This window comes from Ursus maritimus, unplaced genomic scaffold (genome assembly GCF_017311325.1).
Source record: "Ursus maritimus isolate PB19 unplaced genomic scaffold, ASM1731132v1 scaffold_7, whole genome shotgun sequence".
Lineage (NCBI taxonomy): Eukaryota > Metazoa > Chordata > Mammalia > Carnivora > Ursidae > Ursus > Ursus maritimus.
Window position 1 is genome coordinate 62,772,783 of NW_024426885.1, and position 19,167 is coordinate 62,791,949.

At 37.8% G+C, this 19,167-nt stretch overlaps 1 protein-coding gene across 6 annotated transcripts in view; it reads left to right on the forward strand.

Annotated features, from left to right (window-relative positions):
* The window catches only part of RHOBTB1 (Rho related BTB domain containing 1), a 116,998-nt gene that overhangs the window by 12,100 nt on the left and 85,731 nt on the right, over positions 1–19,167 (forward strand). For all 6 annotated transcript variants that reach the window (XM_040624400.1, XM_040624402.1, XM_040624401.1 and 3 more), the window contains one exon: positions 2,075–2,176. The gene's annotated coding sequence lies outside the window, so the exon portion shown is untranslated. The remainder of the gene's footprint in view (positions 1–2,074; positions 2,177–19,167) is intronic.

Consider the following 19,167-nt stretch of genomic DNA (forward strand, 5'->3'; position numbering starts at 1 on the left):
AGGGAGCACTGTGATGAGACAAAGGTCAGACTGCAGAGGTGTGAGCTGCCAATGGGAGATAAGAAAAGAAAGATGACTACTGGTAATTATTTGCAGTAGTTTGGCTATAAAAGGGAAACAAGAGATTGGAGGGCAGCTGGACAGAGGTAACTGGATGAGCAAGTGCTTATTCAGTCAACAAATATTAAAATATCTTCTATGGGCCAGGCACTAAGACAGGTACCAGGAAGATATTTTCCAGCCCTAATGGGAGATCTGCCATGAGATACATTTCATGTATTAATCTCAAATGCACAGTGACTACCTGTTTTGTGACCTGATTCACTGAAACAAATGCAACATCTTCCCTGAGATATAAACCTTACTTGATCTTTATAAAATGATTAAACAAATTTGTGTTAAAATAAAAAAGAGAAAAATAACATGTCCATCTGTATTTTTTTCCTAATCCTCTCTCCTTCCATTCCTTTAAGTGTCCCAAGTTTGGACAGTCTTGCTATTGTCAGTTATTCAGAAAATATTTTCTAGAATGGTGTTCTGAACCCTATGTTCAAGAGCCTCTCATAGTGCTATTTGATGTTTCAAAATCATCTAATCTATAATTTATAGAACACCCACGTAATGAAATATGAATATTACCCCATGGAAGTTAGAAATGTGAATAAATCAGGGTTTCCCTAGCTAGACTATAAGCTTTGTGAGGGCTTTTGGCACTGCTGTGTTAAGAGCATATAGTCAGAGTACTATAAATGGGATTTTTGTGGTAAGGTTGCAATTAAGGATCCCTGGGTTTGTAGAGAAAGGTACACTAAATTCTTACACAAGAATTCAGGAAGATCCCTGAAAGAGGTAATATTTGGGTGTTAAATAATGGGTGTTAAAAAATGAGCATTTCAGATAGCAGAAAGCTAGTCAGCCAAATCACAGAGGCAAATCATTTTTTGGAGGAGAGGAAGAGTGAAGAGAAAGGGTTTGGTATGGTTACGTGGAAAGTAGTAAGTGCACTGATCTGGGATCTTGGGAAGCTCTGCTGAGGAGTGCCTGGACTTGATCTTACACTGACTGGAAGTGTCCGAAGTTTTCAAGCAAGTGGGGAAGGATGAGGTTTAGGAAGGAAACTGGGATCATTAGGAGAGCTAGGAACTGATGGGGACTGGAAGCAGGGAGTACATGAGATAGGAAGGCCACTGTCTGGATGGGAGATGGTGGACGGCAGTGAGTTTCTGCCATGATGATGGCCTTGGACATGTCAAGGGAAGTTGAGCTTCTTGTGCATGAAGTCATTATAATCAGTTAGATGTGTGGGTTTGGGAGGTGCAGTGATGGGGGAGAATGAAGAGGACATCACATGTTCAAGCCAGGGAGAGTGGCAATCCCATTGATTTTAGGTACGGAAAGAAAAGCAAATTCAGGAGATGATAGGGATGAAGATCCAGCCCAGAAAGCATGAGAAAAAGGTATTAATTTAAGACATGGGTGTGAGTGAAATTGCTGCCAAGTGGAGACCCTTGACGAAGGCCCACATTAAGGAAAGGAGAAGAGCCAGAAGAGGAAAATTGAAAGGAGTTTCCTGCAAAATTGGAAGTGAGATTTCAAGGAAGCCAAGAAAAAAACATGTGGATTTCAAGGATGAGGACTCAAGCTGTGATTTGTTTCACTTATAAAGGTGATCTTTGAACAACGTGGGTTTGAAATGCAGGAGTCCACTTAGAAGCAGATTTTTTTGATAAATACAGTAGAGTACTATAAATGTATTTTCTCTTCATTATGATTCTCTTAATAACATTTTCTCTAGCTTACTTAGTTGTACAAATACAGTGTATAATGCATGGAACATACAAAATATGTGTTAATAAACTGCTTATGCTATCAGTGAGGCTTCCAGGCAACAGGAGACTATTAGTAGTCACGTTTTGGGAGAGTCAAAAGTTATATGCAGATTTCTGACCATATGGAGTCAGCACCCTTCACCCCTGCGTTGCTCAGGGGTCTACTGTATAATCACCAACTAGTATTGTTTTAAGCAGTTTTCCTCTTGACAATGAAACAGTCCATGCTTCTATCTCCTCCCCAGATTTTATAACATTCAAGAAGCACATGAAAGAGGCCTCTCTCATCAAGTATTCTTGATTAAGTCACGAAAATGGAATTGAAGCTTGTTCTTCCCCTTCATATGGTAAGTAACCACTAATTTGGGTAACGGGTTTGCCTTTCCCCTTCTCCTAATTTCCTTATGATTTTTACAAAAGAAATGGAAATGCTTCTGGTGTGAAGGTAGCATGATTTATGAATAATATCCAGATCTGTCTTCAGAATATTTCATTAAAAAGGAGAACATTCCATTTTTAGTGCAATTGTGGTTTTTATAAATTCTAATTTAATATGTTTTATCTGGCTTAGAACTGGAGTCATTTTGAACTACATATGAGTTTTGATAATTAAAGTAACATAACTCTTCTACCCACTTTATACACACTTTTAATTCTTTGGTGCAAATTGACATGTGGACTCTGAAAAGTCATGGCCACATAAAAGGAAGATTTAGAAATGCCAGATTGATGGGCAGTGGCATTTCTCTTCATTCCAGAAGCCCTCGTTTGGAGTATCCACCCCTTTTGGCCTGGGCACTGACTGTCTTTAACTGGAAAAACATCTCACTTTGCAAGTGACTAGAACTGAGTCACCCCACGTGAGCAAAATCAGCCCTTAAAGAAAGGGCAACATCATTAAGTTCTTTCACCAGGATATTGTGCCTGCAGGACTTAAAATGATTTGAGACAGTTCACTCCTTTGTCCACCCACAAAATCATTTGTTATTTTTAACCTTCATTGTACATTACTTTTCTTTATATGTTCTAATGCATGTTTAAAAGAAAAATTCTGTATGTATAGCTGTGAATATTCATTAATGCATTTCATTTATTCTGACAAATTAGGAAGGTGGACATCTCTGAATTTGTGGGCAGGCTGAATTAAAGATAACTTTCAAATAAATGTGGCCTTTATTCTTTAAACTACATATAGTAACTCCAACAAAACATTACAAAGTAGAAATCCTTAAGGAAACCTGTAATAATAAATCATATGAACATTTTGTTATTAGCATATAGATTGGATGTATGTAGGAGCTTGTAAAGTGCCTGAGGTTCACTGAAAATAGTTTATTCTGTGTCTACAAAGTATATGCAAGATTGAAAATAAATGTTTAAAACACCATATATTATCTACCTATAAATAAAGTGTTTGCAAAGCAAAGGTAAACGTCAGCCCAGCTCATGAAAAAAATATCAAAAGATTTTAAATTTATTGAAGCCGTAAATTAATGAGATATTACCATGTGTGCATAAATAACTTAAAGAATAAAATTTGCTGATCCTTCTCTCATATGGATATTTGTGCTAATGAATCAGGATCCTATTTACTCTATTAGTCCCCAAAGTAATTGCTTATTTGAAGAAGTTCTGTCTTATGGGTTTTCAGTTAATTAAATCCATTTGCATTTTATGCACACATTTTAAATTCTCAAGCCCTATTTTTCATAAGCCAGATTCAAATATGTTCATGTAATAATACCTCTCATTAAGGCATTAGTCTTTCATTTTTAAAGGAACTTTCAGAATAGCCATATGCATAAAGTGCTTATTAATGAAATCCAATCAATATTTTAGAAAAGTCAACCCATTAAATGTTATTTTTTTAGTTTAAATTTTCCTATTTGTAATGGTGATTACTATGCTGAACATACTTCCAATTTCTAATTTTTCGGTTAGCTTAATTTATTCAACGATTTTTTTTTACTTTGATTTTGCATGGCAGGTTTTAACTTCTAATATGCCTTTAGAATTACAAGCAATACTTTTCCCAAAGAGTAGCTTTTTCAAGGTATGTGCATATTAACTGATTGATCTTGCCAACCCAGTTGGGAGATCACTAAAACATGAAGCAAAACTTTCCTAAATCTAATACTGAAGAACAGAGTATGACAATTCACCAAGTTAGGGATATTTTTAAAAGTATCATTTTCTCATAGTTTTCAAATATTTGAGAAGTTGGGAATTAAAGTCCATAAAGTACTTCCTGGCTTGGAAGTTTGAAAAAGCTACCAAATTTAGGAGAGTAGAAGAAGTAGACAGAAGAGAGGTCAGAAAGAGCCACGGGATCCACACAGTGGGCCCAGGTCTAAAACCAAAGCATGTGGCAAAGCCAGACGCTGGGAAAGGCACCCGGGGGCACAGTCTGGAGAGCTGACTTGAAATCCAGTTTTGAAATCACACACAACTGAACTATATCTAGGTGGTCATTAGACGTTTATCTAGTTTACAGTTTATCTAGGCTTAGTAGTTTCTCTGTGCAAAAAAGATACAGAATGCAGAGTCTGGGTGCATTCAAGTTCCAATTCCAGCCTAAGATTATATCTGAATCAAAAAAGGATAGAGTATCCAAATGAAGAAAAAAGAAGAGGAAGCAAAGGAGGGAGGGAAACAGGAAGGATATCCTGAAGCCAGGATGAGTATGAGTTATTTTGACCTTTTTGGCAATATTGGACAGTAATGTACTTTTGTTGACCTCTTAACAGGAGATATAAGTAGAAAACGGAAAACATTTTTGATACACTGAAAAACTCTTACACTTTATAATAAACACATTTCATTCAATTAAATCTTATTAATTCATTGAAGCAATGATCTATGTAAAGTGTAATGCCAATAGTATCCTAAGAAGATAACATTTTCTTGGTAACTGGAATCGCCCTAAGGAAGCATTTCTTCTCATTTAGACAAAGTAAGAATAAAGCACTTGTATTACCACTTGTATAAATTTTTAATACTGAATAAAATATTAGTGTTTAGTGTAATATTGATTCTCAACATAATACTCCTCCATAATAGCATGCTAATTGGTTAGAATTAAATCAGACAGATTCAAAAACCCTGAGAACAGACCATCTAACACTTGCAATTTTTTTTCATTAGTTTCCAGAATTCCAATTAAGATGGAATTAATCTGCCAAATAAAAGGCCACGGTACAATAAAAGTTCCGCGTACTATGTCATGTGCACGCCTTCCTCCTTCCTGGGGCTGCACCCCCAGGATGAGATCTAGAAGTGAGGAGGGTGGGAGAGGGCACATCATGACTTGTGGGTTCCAGCCACACCGAACAGCCTTCAAAAGAGGCAGGCAGTCTCTGTGCGTTCTAGCTCTGTCATTTCCTACCAGTGAGACCTGAGGCGTTTTACTTGAAACTCGTAGAACCGCGGTTTCCTCACCAATAATATTACTAGTCTAGCAGTACCAGCCTGCTGGAGGTGTTGAGGAGGTAAAACAGAGGTTCATGGCAACTGGGGTGATTTTTTTTTTTCCCACCAGGAGACATTAAGTAATGTCTGGAGATAGTTTTGGCTGTCACACCTGGAGGCAGTGGGCGTGACACGGGTGTCTGGGGGTCGAAGCCAGGGATGCTGCTCTTCAAGATGCACAGGATGCCCCCCCCCATAACAAAAAGTCCTCTGGTCCAAAAGGTCAATAGTACCAAGACTGAGAAACCCGGGAGTACAGTGACATCATGTCTGTGAAAGCATAATGTCTGATACACAGGAGGCCATCAGAAAATATTTGTAGAATTACATTGTTATTGTTGTCATTATTTGTTGGACAAGAACTCCGAATCACCCTCATGGTATCAGGACCGAGTCCTATGAGCGATTCCGTCAGCCCGCCGCAAATGGAGTCGGGCATGCCTATCTGCTAGGTCATCCAGCTGGACTGCTCAATTGTTAGGGGCCTTCGGGAATGGACTGACCCACTTAATACTTGACTGGTCTACCAAACGCATGGGCAGGACTGTACCAAAGTTCGTGGGCTATCATTTAATTTGCACCTTCTTAGAAATTAGAAAAAAATTAGGAAGAGACAAATAAAAAGTAACCTACAGTACCCGGGGGACTATTACTTTTTAACTCCTGCTGTTAGAATGGCTCAGGAGTCTCCTAGTGATCTCTGAGTTTACAAAATAAACTCATGCCTGGACAAAGGGCTAGGAAATATGGTCTTCTTGTTAATATAAGATCTCAACTATATCATACACAAATATTATCCATTTCAAAATAAATCAAATGCGACGAAATGGTCTTAGCTTCGTGTTAAAACAGTTCAGAGGGAAAACTCTGGCTTAATGCAAGACTTTCAAGTCAAACAGACCTGAGTTTGAATTTCAGCTTTATAACCTCCAAGCTGTGTGACCTTGAATAAATTGCCTTCTCTGAGCTCAGTTTCCTCATCTGTCTAATAGGCAGAAAGTTATGTCATTGGGTTGTTGAGAGAATTAACGATACAGCATTTGACATATGTTAGGAGTGAATAAATGGTACTTCTTGCTTTTTCTGGAGACCTTGCATTGCCTTGGGGTTCTTATCATAGCTGTTGGTTCTCATTGTAAGAATGGTAACTATGTGTAGGTACTTTTTATTAACAGAGGAAGCTCAAAATACATCCATTACCTCAATGAACAAAAATCTGAGACTTACTTCAGTAACAGTGATTTAAGAAGAAAAAAAGAAAAGATACATATTATACCTGGAGTTTCTCAGTGAGAATTTTTTTTCAAGGAAAAAGTGGATTTCCTAAATTAAAGAATGAATGATGTGCACATCTTTCTGGCATATTTTAATATAGTTGATAATCCACTTTTTAATTAGCCACCTAATTATAATTCAACAGAAATTTCCCTAGGTGAATGTAGTAACCTACTTCAGAGAGAGAAATGGAACTCTGAGTGGGCGCTCCTACTGTGAATTTTGACACTTTTTTAGGTTCAATTTGTTCTAAGCCTAACTGGCCCAGGAGAGATGGGGAGAGCTCTGTTTCATAACCTAATAATTCTGACTGCCAGGAAAGTTGACTATAAGGCTAAATTCACCTTTTATTAGTATTTTTATTTTTCTCTTTTCTTTGTTCCCTGGAGAAAACCCAACTCTCTTTATCTTCCCATCATTCAAATGTTTTAAATTTGGAAGTAAAAACATTTATGCATAATCCACACTATGGTTCCCTTCATTTTCTTGGTGGTTTGCTTTCTTCTTAACTCAAGGTTCCCTTACTTCCAACTCCTGAGAAGCAAGGGACTGAAAGGCATGTGAGGAGACCATCTCAATGTCATAATCCACACCTGCTTAATTCCACAATTCAGACCATGCTAAGGAGGGAGATTTTTTTATCTATTAATTAGCAACAGATATTTGAATTTCCCAAACCCTAACGGTTATTTTTTATCATTAGTTGCTCGTGACCTTAATTTAAAATGTTTTCAAACTCACCAACTGGTGTTGTAGAAATGAAAATGATTGCTTTATTGAATTCTCTCTTTCAACCAGTTTTAGCTTTGTGTAGTTACAACTTCAGTATGTTTGCCTATAATTGTAAACTTTTGTCTCTCATTAATTTCTGGCTCATATCCATTAAATGTATGCAGAGAGGAGAGGTGAACTGTTCATTTTAATTAATTGATCTCCTTGCTTTCACCCTTGTGTCCTACAGTCTATTTTCAATAAAGTAAGAGTCAGATCATTTTGTTCCTTGACTCAAAACTCTCCAGTACATCCATTTCAATCTGATTAGAAGCTAGAGACTAACAATGGTCCTCAAGGCCATATATGCTTTAGCCCACCACGACCACCATCTCCTGCCCCGACTCCCACATTCACTCCACTCCAGTCACTCTGGTTTCCTTACAGTTCTGCCAATACACCAGACATGTCCCTGCCTCAGGGCCTTTGCACTTGCTACTTCCTGTCTGAGACAGTCTTCAGGAATCCACATGATTTGCTTTTCTTCAAGTCTTTGCTCAAATGTCAACTTCTCAATAAGACTTTCACTGACCACCCTTCTAAAAATGCATCCCCTTCCCACACTTAACTATTCCTTCCCTGATTTATTTTTCTCCATAATACTTGTCACCTTCTAATAGTTTCTATAATTTACTCATTTATTTATTTTCTGTCTCCCTCCACTAGAATGTAAGTTTCATGAGGGCAGCAATATTTGTGAGTTTTGACTGGTATATCCCAAGCACCTACTCCGGTGCCTGGTATCTGGCAGAAACTCGATATGTATTAATTAAACGGAACTGAAGTAGAATTACACACTTATTGATCTTACTGCATTTCCCTCAAAGCCTTAATTCACCGTCTGTTAATAGCCTTTATCTTCTGCTGTTCTGCCACTATAGCTACTTTAGGAAAACTTTGATCCCCCAACCCCCAATTGGATTTTGGAAATGGAAGGAACATTTTTACTGTGTTTCCTTTTGATCACTGATAAGCTTTAAGTGGGATAAGTTTGCTTTTTAGCCATATTCCTTTCCTATTAGATGAGAAGACTATTATCACCAAAATGGTGAACTGACTGGGATATAAACTAGGTTCCTGATCAGAATTCTTCTGGGTGAATCCTGATCCAAAATAAAGGGGCGGGGGATGGGAGAGAGATACAGATAGAAATGCTAAGCTTTCTGAAAATAGCTAAATGAAAGAAAATATGGAGAATTATTTTTCTTTGGACTCAGGTATACTTTTCTTAGCACACATGTTCCTAGCATAAATATTAGATCCTTAAACATGATTCAAGAAAATATGTACTTCCTGATGACAAGAAAGCCATAAATACAGTTCATGACCAAAGATTAGTCACTGTTTATTATTGCTGGTGACACATGATACATTGGGGAGATTGGACAATATTTCAGACATCTCCAGTCAGCCATTTATCATTTCATAGTGGAAGATGAGGAGGTATTTCTATATTAACAGCCCCTATAAAAGGAAGTGAATGAAGAAACATGTGATGTGTTTTATCATTGAGAGTCAAAGGGATATTGACAGTGTTAAAAATGTGCTGAGTAGATTACAGGTTTTGTACAAGCTCGTCTTCTAAACAATAAGACTCCTTTAAAAAATGCAGAAGAAGAAGAAAGGAACTATGTGCTGTGTTGCTTAGTTCTCCCTCGTGTCCCTGAATGGTATTTCTGGACTTGAGCTGAGAAACAGCAGCTTGATTTATCTCTAAAGCCTGTAACATTTTGAGCAGCGAGATGGCCTCGGGACCCTGCTGCTTCGGGCCACGCTGCTGTCCCAGCACGGGATTACCCTGCAGTTATGCAGTCTGCAGAGACCCAATGCTCCCACCCTGCACCCAGTCTGACAACACTTCCCTATTTCAACCTGTAATTTAGAATAAACCAAAGCACAGCACATGTTAACAACTTCCGCCTGATTAAAAAATTCAAGCTTATGTTCCCTTCATAACTACTATATCCTTGCAAGTGAAAGACATAAAGCTATTTGGAAGAGGACCTTAAAAATGGGATCAGGGATGTGAATGGCCAAGAACTTTATCTTAGAAATGGTGGCACCAAGCCACCAAAAAGTTTTTAACATAACCCATAACTTCTGCAATGCTTTGCAGAACTCTAAAGACACATTAAAAATTAAATAAAGAGCCTCAGCTTGGTTTTGTGTATGCTTCAATAGGCAAAAAGATATATTTAATGCAGAGGGTGTTGAATCTGAATTAGTACAAATATTATTAATTTAATGTTCATACTGCATTTTATGGTTTATAAACTGCTTAGCAATAATTTTATATATTTCCCCTCACAGCACCACTGTAAAATGTATCAGCATTTTATTTTTCCCATTTTATAGATGAGGCAACCTTTAATAAGTGATCTATTTCTTTCCTGTGCATGTTGGTTAACTGGTAAATGATTAATTTATGCCTGCATGAACTTCATCATGCAGAGTATTTATTTTAGTGTGAGTTGGTATTTATTTTACCCGCAAAGCATTACAGTATCCAATTATATATGCATGTTTTAAAGGCAGTAAAGCAGCCACCAGTAGTTAATGCAACATTAAGTCAGAGATTTTAAATCCACAGTAAATTCTCAGTTAGGGTATTTAAATCAACCAGCCTCCTTGCTCCCTGCTCTCATCGATGTGGGTAAGCAACGGCCCTTCTATAAAATAACCATGTGGCACGTGTCCAGTGACATGGAAAAGACATGTTGAGATTTTCAGAGCTTAAAATCTTAACCATAAAAGAAAGAACCAAAAGGTTTATAATTACATTTGGCACAAGGGGAAGACTAAACAAATCCAATCATTGACATCTGCCCGTGGAACAGCCTGCAGTGGGGGGCCTTCATTCATTCCTTTCATTCTCTTCATCAGCTTTTGCATCACTGAGATGGTTGTTGTGGCTGCTAGTATGAAGAAGTATGACCACACAGGACTGATAGGTTAAGGTTTAATAAAAAGGATGCCATCCCTACAACTCTATCATTTGCATTATCTCTCCGAATTGCACTCTCCTGAGTTGTCAGCACTTCTCAGTGGTTGTGAGATGGAAGTCCAAGGTTCTCAAAACACTCCCAAAGCACCAACTCAGTACTACCCCTCTAATACCATTTCATACTTTAATCCTGTAGAGGACAAAGCACCAGAAAGTTCATTCATTCATAAGTCAAATTTTTTAATTAATTAGAAATATACTTTCTTTTCATAGTAATTTATAACATGTAATTTTCCCTTGTTTATTGATCTCAAGACTCTTAAACTTAGCCAATAAAGCTAAGAATTTTTTAAATTCATGGCAAAGATTCCAGCCCTAATTTCACATGCAGAAGTTTCTGATAAAGTCTAAATATTGGCATGTTAGCTGTCAAAGGCAGATGATTTAAAACACATTGTGTATGTTGGGTACTTAAATGCTTTCAGAATCCAGAAATTGTCTCTTTCAAAATTAAAATGTACTTAAAGATCCAGGAAGTGATACCCATTTTGTGAAAATATTTTTATTATTAAAAATTTGGTACATATTGAAATACAAACTCCATCACATCAGATCTACCAGTAAGATAATATATTATGAAGTAATATTTTTTCATTTGTGTGATTTGCTATGGGGCCTATTGAACAGTGCCTACTTATCAGGGCACAGACGTTTTAAAAATAAATTTTTTAAAACAAGGAGCATTGGGGCACCTGGGTGGCTCAGTCAATTAAGCGTCTGCCTTTGGCTCAGGTCATGATCCGTGGTCCTGGGATCAGGTGTGTGGGAGCTTCCTGCTCAGAGGGGAGTCTGTTGTCTCCTCCCTCTGCCTCTCCACCCCCCCACCCCCACCCCTGCTCATGCTGTCCCTCTCTCTCTCTCTCTCTCTCTCTCTCAAATAAATGGATAAAATTTTTTTAAAAATAAATAATAAAATAAAAATAAATAAATAAAAGCAAGGAGCATTAGTACAGAGGAATATTATTGAAATACTGTCCTCAGGCTTCCTACTTAGAGACCAGTTAAAAAAGGAATGCACACTCCAATGTGCTGCTTTCTAACTCAGAGTTAGATGCACTTGGCCCTTAAATGAGTACAGTGGATTATTTTCATATAATGAAAACTTATTCATATATATGTCTATATACATATATACACATATATATACACACACACACACACATACATATATAAGGAGATTTTAGCCATCTTCTCTGTTATAAAAATAGAAAAAATAATGTGTGATCAAAAGAAACATTCCAAATACTCGAATATAAGTTAAATGTATGAAGTATAGAAATTTCATCTTTTTAAAAATCCTTCCAACTAATAAAATAGCCAAATGAAATGCTATTATAGCTCTTCTTACATGCCACAGTTCCAATATTTAACACCCCAAGGCTTTTCCCAGTCTGAGACTTTTCCAATGGCATTTATTATTCCAATTTACATTTATTTGACCCGTATTGCAGCTTCTAAATTGGTTATATCCTTTTCCCTGAGAACTCGGTGTCCTCACGTAGCCTTACAGGAGAACTGTGAAGTTATATCACTTTCTGATGCAACAATGAACTAAATGGGCAGAAGACCAGATAAGACTCCCTCACACCCCCTCGTTTTCCACCACCCCTCACAGAACATGAAATACAAGTGAGCAGCCCATTATTGTAAATGTTGAACTGGGCTTGATTCCCAGTTCTCAGTCTTGTAGTCCCAGAATCCATTATTATGGTGTTTCTGTTTTCATCGATTGTCATCTTTTTATATAATTCTGTTAGCTTTTGCCAAAAAGAAGAGTTTCAAGGAGGGATTCTTATATGGAAAAACTGAAAAACAATGTTTATGCTAAGTAAAAGCACTTATTCTTTTTTAAAGAGAGAACTTTTCACCAAGTATCATGATTTTCCAGAACTGCATATATGGACAAGTTGCTGAAACTCAATCTTGCTTCCAGATAAAATCAACACAGCATTCACACAATTATTACCTAGCATTTCCATGCAAGCTAATAAAAAGTATTTCAGCTTAAAATTTCAGCTTTTAGTCTATACTTAACTTAAAAACTCTTACAAGTAAAAACTCTTGCAAGTAAGCATTCTTGTCCATCAGAAGTTGGTACAGAAAAAGCAAATTCAAAGGTGCAAATATGGGAGGTGCCTTTCCAGCCCTAATGGGGTAAGAAGATCCTGGCCCAAGATCACGGATCTCTAGACCATGCAGCAAATTTATCCCTGAAGAGAGAAAAATCCATTAGGTTGTCATGGCTTTGAAACATCAGCCATTTACACCTTCCAGGTTATGAACCCAGATTCACTTGGTAATCAGTTCACTGATTGGAATTCTTCTTCCCAGGTACTTATATCTATATATCTAAACCTACAGGGAGAAAATACAGCAATCGGTCAATATAACTCATTAGCTTATTGGATATATTTCTTATTGTAAGTTAATATATTGGAATTTTGCTATAAAGCAGCTTTTTAATTAATGTAAATATTGTCAATGACATCATTTCAAAATCATAAAACTCTCAGCCAACAGAAGTAGAAAAGCTCCATTTCTGGAACATGAGACTAAAGAGAGTCATGTCTTATCCATGTTTGCTTTTAAAATATAGCCACTCCCATACATGCTATCACAATGCCTTCCCCACCCCACAGGAAAGGGAACTAATGCTTGTAAGAAATGAGAAGCTTACACACTGTCCTCAGAGTGTATTAATTAGGCAGGTTTACCCAGCCAGAGATAAAACTCAGGTCTGACAAATGCCCCTTCAACTAAACTTCTGTCTTTACTTAGAATCCACTAATAGCAACACAGGCCCTAACTAGGAGAAGCAGATAAATGTCCCCTGGCTGCTAGAGAATAAACACTGGTCCTATTGGCTATTTCCTCTGAACAAGTCTAAACCCAAATCTCACACCCAAGAAGTTCTGTAACTGGCACATTTATCTTCATAGACATGTGCAAAAACCTTGTCTGGTAATTAAGCTGTATATAAATTTTGGAGTCAGGTTTTTAAAATAATGCAGCACAAAGACATTTGTTCATAGTAAACTTAAAAATTCATTGTATACTCCCTACCAGGGATCTGGAAAAGCAAAGAAAAATGTCCATTAGTTTACCAAGCAGTTTCATAGCTGTCTTTCATTGTCTATTCATATCTCTTTATTTGGTCTGACAACACAGTTATGTGCCCAGTTCCCATTATTACATTTTGTTAATTGAAATACAGGTTTAATTGTTTCCAAGTATACATTTATAGTATTTACCTAAAACTAATCTGAAAAAAGATCTTAAACCCATTTAATTGGAACTGGTAGGGACAGAGGTGACGGCACTCCTAACTAATTATGAACTTAGTGATACACAGATGAAATATTTTGGATTTTGACCGTGCATGTCAGATATTAGGAGTATTAACATTTCTTGGGGTGCCTGGGTGGCTCAGTCAGTTAAATGTCTGTCTTTGGCTCAAGTCATGATCCCAGGGTCCTGGGACAGAGTCCCAGGTCAGTTGCCCTGCTCAGCAGGGAGCCTGCTTCTCCCTCTCCCTCTGCTCCCCCCAACTCATGCGCGCTCTCTCTCTTTCTCACTCTATCTCAAATAAACAAATAAAATCTTTTAAAAAATAGGGAATATGATATCTCCTGTTATGAAGATGGACAGAAAATTCTGGAGATCATGTTTTCATTTTAAACAATCATAGTTATCAAATGGTATTTATTAGGTCAGTTTGATTTCATTTAATGAGGCCATCCTTCCATTTCCCAGGAAACGATTTTGCCTAAACTAGTTCCAACATTAAAACCTTTCTTTAAGAAAAGACCATCCAGGAAGATGGACACTGTGTAACACAAACAGGAACTCATTGCAGTGTTTTGCATACCTCCTCGATTTGAATAAGTTCTTCCTGATATCTAAGTAGAGTCCCCCCCAAAATGGCCCAGACCCTCTCCTCTGCAAGTCAGGTAGTACTAAGTCATTCTCCTTACTCTGGGTTTTTCATCCCTTTCATGCTTCGTTTGAATCCATATTCTCTCCCGTTCTCCCAGGCCTCCTTTCTTTACGTGTTTTCCCGTGTTTGCAGACGTCAGGGTTGTTTCTTTTGAGTATAAAACCCAAAGGGTGTTGCCCTCCTCACTATTTCGATGTTTCTATGATACAACCCCCTAAATAGTTTTTTCAAATTTCTTTCAGAAACGAAGTACTTACTAAAAACAAAGGGCAAACAAAAGAGGGCTATATCAGACAAGGCTCGAATGCAGTTTATGCTGAAAATTTTCAAAAAAAGGATGATCAGTTTTCTCTCTTGGATGCTATTCTGAATGGAGACAGGAAGATGAACTAAACCACCTCTTGATGATCCCCAGCCCTGTGATTTTGTGATAATCTTAGCTTCCAGCATCTCATTTTCTCTAAACACTAAAATCGAATCTGCCCCAAGATATGAGAGTGTTTAACAGATGAAAACCTTTTAATGGAGGAAAGATTCTCCTTGTTTTCTTGGAAGTAATTTTCTTAACAATTGCTTACATTTATATTCAAGGCAGCCTATACTGAATCATTAAATCCAAAGAAAATCATAAAAGAAAAATTAGCAGACATATTATATAACGATATGCAATTTATTTCTTGACTTTTGCCTTTATTGCTCTGCATTAGAAACATTTACTCCTATAGATGTGGTTCAAGGATTCATGAACTCTACTTTCTTAAACCTAAAATCATTCTTGCTTTCTGTACCACAATTGTTTCTATTTAAAAAGGAGACCTGTGTTAACACCAGTAGACATTTTACTTCCAAACGAGGCTGCTTTCTGAGCGGGACTGCCATAGAGCAAATTACATCTGACAAGGCTGTTTAGTAAAGATTAGCAATAGTTAGATTAAACAGACCTTGAGCCTGCCATTTAATCCCCCACTACTGGTTATGTGCGCTGAGCCAATGATGAAACTTGGAGGCACAGCAATTAGGTTATTAGTTTGCATTACTTTTTAATCAACAGTTTTTGAACCAGTGGAAAACTTTAGATATAAAGTGAAAAACAGCCCTCTCACATATCAAACGATGATCTCCTTGACTCTAGATTCAGGTGCTAATATTATTAATTACACTATCACTACTAATGATGATGATGATAAGAGCGTTCCATAGAAACCAGCTGCCCGGAGCTAATCTCTGGCAGAGCTGTCCATAGATTATTTATAATAAATCATCACAACAGTTCCCTGAAGTTTTACCAAAATAAAAATGGTGAGTTATGCATATATTCTGGGACATTTTTTCTGATATTGACTTGGAGCAACCATGAATATTTTCACAATGAGTTGTTCAGCACTCAGTTGAGTATTTTTTGTTGTTGTTTGGTCCAACTGCAGTTTGGATGATATAGAATGAACACAGAAAACCATAGCATTAATCTTGGACTGTAAAAGCCCTATTTGTATTGTGACACAAATATAAATGTAAAGCAAGCAGAAAAAATGCTACGTAAGCTCTTTTGTGAGCTTAGTATTGTTCGAAAATATTTAACTCTTGTGTTGTTTGGTAGTTTTTCTATTGTGTGTACTGTAAGTGCCAAAAGGAGTATACCAGACTCAAAAATGAGTCTGAAGTTTCATAGTGAACTATTTTTATCAAAAATGTAGTAGTTCCTCCAGTAAATGGGCAGCACTGAACTTTATACAATTACCAAGAACCAAGAAATACAGAATTAATATTCAACATGGACCTGAGTTGTAATGATCAGCAAATATTTGACATAAGGTACTAAAAAGGAAGAGCTATATATTATCATCATCCTATTCCTTGTCTCTTGAATAAATACATGTCTCATGGGTAAAGTGGTGGGTCTATATACCTAAAGAGGGTAGCATTCAGTTGTTCCAAATATAAGCTGTGACTACCACTCACATCACCTAAGCCCCACTGTATTCAAACCCGGGGAAGCATTCTTTATGCAATGTGCGTAATTGGAATAGAACGGCCAACAACCACAACCTGTATGTTTTCTTTATTATAGCAGTGAGAGAAGGGTTGATATTGACTATTACAGGCAAACAACTGCAGATGACCATGACATTCTGCTAAATGACAGACAGCAAGCTTCATTCATAGCACTGAATGAGCCCTCTGCCAGATACCACTGGAGACCACACTGGAAATGCAGTTTCCAGGTGATGGTTTTATCCAGTTGGCCTCGTGTGTATCAAACAAGCAGTTGCCCTAGTTTTCCAATTCTTTCCTCACTGACATCAGAATTAGATTGTTAAAAATGTCTGAAGTCCTATAGTCCCTGGGCTTTCACTTGGGATAGAGGAAAGGATTATATGGTCTCAATTGCTCCACTTCCCCAACTTCTAAAACCTCAACCTGAAAGTCACCGAAAAAGCTAAGTCAATGTCATTGTACAATACATGGCTAGCAAGCAGCTCCAGGTTGAGAGGAACCTTAAAGGTAATAAATGATGACCCTACAACTCTTCTGATGACAGAAGTGATGTTGAAACACCACTAATGATAGGAATGAAACTCTTGGCCTCCCAACCTCAGACTGCCCTAGTTGATGGAAAGCCCTTACATTTACTATACTGTGGCTCCCTGTAAATCCCCCTTATTGGCCCTAAATGTAACCTTTGGGATTATTGAAATGTTTACGTCCTCTTTGATACCCTAAGAAGCTCCTTTCCAACACTTCCTCGTTCTCTCTGGTATCCTTCCTAAATGCCCTAGTCACTTTCCTCTGAACATGTCTGATTTTTTAACATTTTTCAAATTCAGAGTATGATCTGACTTGCACAGGATAAAATACAATTAGCAATAGCCTTATTCCAAGCAGTGGCTTACTGTTAATACTGAATTTGCTTTTGTGCCAACTATATCAGACTGATACTTGAAATTCCTAAGTGCTTCTCAGGTGTCAAAGCTAAGTCACATGCACCCCATCCTCTACCTGTGTACTTGGGTTTTTGTCGCTTTGCTTTGGACCATCATAGTTGACTTGACATTTATTACCATTAATGTTACCTCACCAAATTTGTTCCATCCCACCAACTTTGATTTCTTTTTTCATTTGTAATGGAGAATGTATTCTACTTGTATCATCTCACTTGTTCACTATGTAAAATCCTCACTGGTGTCATCAGTAAATCTGACTTCCATGTTCTCTATGATTTTTAATACCTGATCTTTTTAAATGTTGGCAATAACAGGACTGAGGCATCACCATCAGAAATGTCCTTCCAGACAGCCATTGACCATTCATTTCTATCCTCTAGGTGTGGCTATTCAATAAATTGCCAGCACGCTGGATTTCTGGCTCGTATGTTTTCTCCTTGGCCACATGGATGCTCTGCAATGCCTCAGCAGATATCTTGCAGAAATCCAGTTACACTAGTTACCCTCATCGGTTCGTCCATTAGCCCTTTCAGAGAAGGAAATGGAGTTCGTTATCTACTTGATCTTGTTTCTGTTCCGTGGTGAATCATCTGAAATCCAGCTGTGAGCCTCAGCACAGTGATTTGAGGCTCACTGATAAGTTTTAAGAAACTGCCTCCTCCCCCTTTTAGAAATCAGATCCACATTTGCCAATCCTCTACTTCTGCCAGTTTGCCAACCTCCACTTCTGTTTTCTACAGTCCCTCAAAATGGTCAGCAGTGGTTTTGCTGGTTTCATTTGCTATAGGGACCTCGGCTTATTCGTTGTCCCTAGAACCCAGCACAGTGTCTAGAACGTAAGAGTCATCCTACTATTTTCAAGAATCAAAACACTCAAAACTTGGTATTTTGGTGGTTATATTCATCTTTTAAAACTCTGAAATAGGGGTGCGCCTGGTAGCTCAGTCAGTTAGGCATCCAACTCTTGATTTTGGCTCAGGTCATGATCTCAGCATCATGAGATCAAGCCCCGCATCAGGCTCCACACTCAACGTGGAGTCTGCTTGTCCCTCTCCCTCTGCTCCTCCCCCTCCCCATTTTCTCTCTTTCTCTATGTATCTCAAATAAATAAATAAAATCTTTTTAAAAAGAGGAAAAAATAAAACTCTGAAATAGGAATCACATATGTCTAAAGATTATATTCATTTATACATTACTTTAGAATTTTGAATTGAACCAAGAACACTCTCACAACTGATCACATGCCACACTTGCTGAACACCCTTCCGGATTTTCTTCCTGTGGCAGTAAATGACATTTCCCAGGTTTCCAGAAAGACGATTTGGATTTCACTTGGAGACTTTCAGGCACTAGTATTTCCTGCTGAGGCCCAGAGGAAGCCATATTTGAATTATTTGGGGGTGGGGAGAGGGGAAAGGGTGGAGACATTAAAGAATGTAAGAGGAAAGTAAAGCAGGGCTTTGAAGAAGGGAGCTATGTTTCCAAGTCAGTCCCTTGAGGCCTCATCCCTCTGTTCCCCTAGCACTGCTCCCTTTTTCTGTTCTGCTCTCTGTTTCTCCTCCAGGGCCAAATTCTCTTAGGACCTGGCCCCTCCTCCACTAGCACAATATAACCTGCACCTCTCCTTTTATCAGACTCCTTAAGGAAATTTAAGCCAGAAGGAAAGGAGAATTTCAGGTGGAACAAGCTTATTAAGTAGGTGATAATAACCAAATCTCACATTTCAATAAAATCCTGGTAATTAATTGAGATTACTCGAAAGAATTCTAGAAACACCAACACTGTCTCTTTGCCCCAAGGTTGCAGTCACTTCTAAGGGACTGAAAAAGAGTGATGTGCAGGAACACAGCTGCCAGCACTGAGAATCCTCGAAGACATCTAGAATGTCGGCAACCTCTTACCCTCTCTCGACTCATCCTCTCTTCCCCCTCGGCAACAGCA